The 3,097-nt window shown below is 44.3% G+C and overlaps 2 non-coding genes across 2 annotated transcripts; both read left to right on the forward strand.

Moving 5' to 3' along the window:
* The first annotated feature begins 2,118 nt into the window (after window positions 1–2,118).
* On the forward strand, window positions 2,119–2,189 carry TRNAG-GCC (transfer RNA glycine (anticodon GCC)). Its single transcript has one exon. It is a non-coding gene; the product is annotated as a tRNA-Gly (tRNA).
* Window positions 2,190–2,497: 308 nt separating this feature from the next.
* On the forward strand, window positions 2,498–2,569 carry TRNAA-CGC (transfer RNA alanine (anticodon CGC)). The gene has a single exon. It is a non-coding gene; the product is annotated as a tRNA-Ala (tRNA).
* The last annotated feature ends 528 nt before the right edge of the window (window positions 2,570–3,097 follow it).

The raw sequence follows: 3,097 nt of genomic DNA on the forward strand, positions 1-3,097 counted from the left end.
GGGAGTGAAGAAACTTCACTCCCCCCGTCACTGCCCCCCCTGCCGCCAGGTCGCCCATCTGCCATATCCACCGTTGGGAAGCTCGGCGGTGGATCGCGCAGTGTGTAGGCCCCTTATGGGATGCAGTCAGGATACCGACGGACGGGATCCCAGCGCTCGAAACACCAACGCCTGAATCCTATCTGCCTCAGGTACACCGGCGTCGAAATACAGACAGGACAGAGGGACGCTATCACATCCCGTTGTGGGAGGCGGGGGGGATAGGTTTAGCCATCAGAAAGGGGGTTAGGGTTCAGGGATGGGAAGTTAAGGGTTAGGTAACGGGGAAGGAGGGTTACGGTTAGACACTTACCAGGGGAGGTTAGGGTTAGGCACCAAGCAGGGAGGGTTAGGGTTTGGCATCACCGGGGAGGGTAAGGGTTAGGCTCCCACAAGGGAAGGTTAGGGTTAGGGTATGGAAAAGGTGAGGGTTAGGGGCCTTAATAGGGGATTGTCAGGATTCTGATGGATGGGATGCCGCTGTGGGCAGACTGACCACCAGCATCCCGTCCATCCGCAAATCATACTAAACCCGAAAATAATCATGAAAATAATATTGGTCTTTCTTGAGAGTAATATTATTTTGGCACATGCATGGTTAGTGCAGCTGGTAAAATTGTGCATATGCTATTTAAAAAAACAGCTTCTCAAGGCAAGATAGCCCAAACTCCCTGTATTTTGGGTTATCTCACCGAGATTGGGTGAAAGAAGGCAGAACGGTCCGGATTCCAGAATGTCGTTCCGGCTCCCTACAGCGACCTGTGCGGCTATGGAGCTCTCTGTGCGTGTTCCCATGTATAACATACAGCAAATGGTGCAGAGAGATCTTGTTGCACCCTCCTGACCTGCAGCTGATGCACTCGGGCAGAGTAACGGTAGCTGCACTGCCGGGGTAATCCGGACCCTGGAACACCGGACTGGCTCCCTACAGCAACTTTGCCAATGTGGAGCTTTTTGTGACCGACTCAGTGTATGTGACAGCAGTTACGTAGCAAACTGTGCAGGTAGACGGGTGTGGATCGTTGGGTCGACAGTCATTAGGTCGACCACTATTGGTCGACAGTGATTAGATCAACATGGAAAAGGTCGACATGAGTTTTTTTTTAAATGGTGTAGTTTTCTTTGTAAAGTGACCGGGAACCCCAATTAGTGCACCGTATCCCCTTGCATGGCTCGCTTCACTCGCCATGCTTCGGGCAGGGTGCCTTGCTCCGCTACCGCTGCGCTCGGCACAGGTTACCGTTCCCAATTGTAGTCCACGTAGATTGTAAAGTATGAAAAAGTTAAAAAAAATAAAAAAAAAAGTGAAAAAAAAATCATGTCGACCATTTCATGTGTCGACCTTTGCCATGTCGACCTAATGCATGTCAACCAATATTGATCGACCTAAGTGTTGTAGACCTAAAGACCGGATACCCAGGTAGACGCACACAGAGAGCTCCACAGCAGAAGAGATCACTGATCCTTTCCGGTCGTGTTCCGGAGTCCAGACCATTCCAGCTTTCATCTAATCCCTAGCTCTCCAGTCACTTCCAACTTTTTTTTCTTTTTTTTTTTGCAGTTTATCCAGCAGTATACCAAACTACAGATTGATAAAATATGCTGTTTTGTATTTTTTATACTGGAAACAGAAATATTGAGATGTTTTTAAATAGTGCTTTAAGAGACAGATACTTTGGTAAATATTAGCCCTTCTGTAACATTATCCAGGAGCACTAGGAGTAAATTCACAAGTTTAACTCATGTTAAACATATGCATTGTAAAAGGCTGCAAAACAGATCTATTTAAACATTAAATGGAATGCACTGCACCAAAGAAAAGAAAAAAAACCTAAAGACTATTATTTGTACTAATCCATGTAACAAAACAATCATGCAAAGTTAGAAGCAGCACGATCACTTGCAAGTCGCACAGTGGGGGAGCGGTTATGCGATCAGTGGTCGGGAGACCGCCAAAGCCGGGATCCCGCCGCCGGTGGTCACACGAACGAACCCAACTCGCATAGGGTTCATGCCTAACAGGAGGTGTCGTGAATTAACAATCTCACAGGTCACATGAAAAGCGTATTACATATGTGAGCATTGGTGGTTCAGTGGTAGAATTCTCGCCTGCCACGCGGGAGGCCCGGGTTCGATTCCCGGCCAATGCAACAATTTTTTTTTTTTTTTTTTTTTTTTATTAAACATAATTTCCTTACATACATTACAGAGGAGTTCCATTAATGTGTTTGTGAATATACTGACTCTAAAATCAAGGTTTTTATGTGTCAACATAACGTGTTTAATAAATGTAAGAGATTTCCAAACGTGGCTCTATAACTATGCGCTTTTTCTATTTACTGTGCCTTCTGTGTATTGAAGAGACATACGCAATCAGTTCGAGTTAGACAAACACAGAAAATGCAGCTGAACTGACTATTCCTGTTGTGCTGCTTCTGACCATTGACGTACACAGCTGGGGGATGTAGCTCAGTGGTAGAGCGCGCGCTTCGCATGTGTGAGGTCCCGGGTTCAATCCCCGGCATCTCCAGCCTTTTAATTTTTTCATTCATTTTCTTTTGTTTCGAGTTTGTTGCCACAAATTTATTTATCTGCTGCTTTCAGCATAGCATCCATTCTACATGCGTGGTCAGTGTGTCTTCCTGTCCTCTGCTGCTGTGTCTAGCTGCTTACATCCACAAATAATATGCTTTAAACGTTTTATGGATTGTTGCACAGAATGTGTTTAAGGTGAAATTAAAATGTGCTAAATAAGACACTGTTTAGAAAAGGAGCTTGGAAAGTGTGGAAATAAAATTATATATATATAAAAATATATATATATATAAAAAAAAAAAAAAATATATATATATATATATATATATATATATGTGTGTACATATTTTTAATTTAAATCCAACCTGTGGCATATGTGATCTGGGGCAACTACAATGTTCAACACACATGTCAAGCTGAGAGTATGTACTAAGAATACTTATGTATAGATATGTACAGTGCTTGCAGTGGGCAGAGGACGCCCATCCATACGCATAAAGAGATGATGCGGGTGGCACTCCCC

The sequence above is a fragment of the Pseudophryne corroboree genome, chromosome 7 (assembly GCF_028390025.1).
Source record: "Pseudophryne corroboree isolate aPseCor3 chromosome 7, aPseCor3.hap2, whole genome shotgun sequence".
Classification (NCBI taxonomy): domain Eukaryota; kingdom Metazoa; phylum Chordata; class Amphibia; order Anura; family Myobatrachidae; genus Pseudophryne; species Pseudophryne corroboree.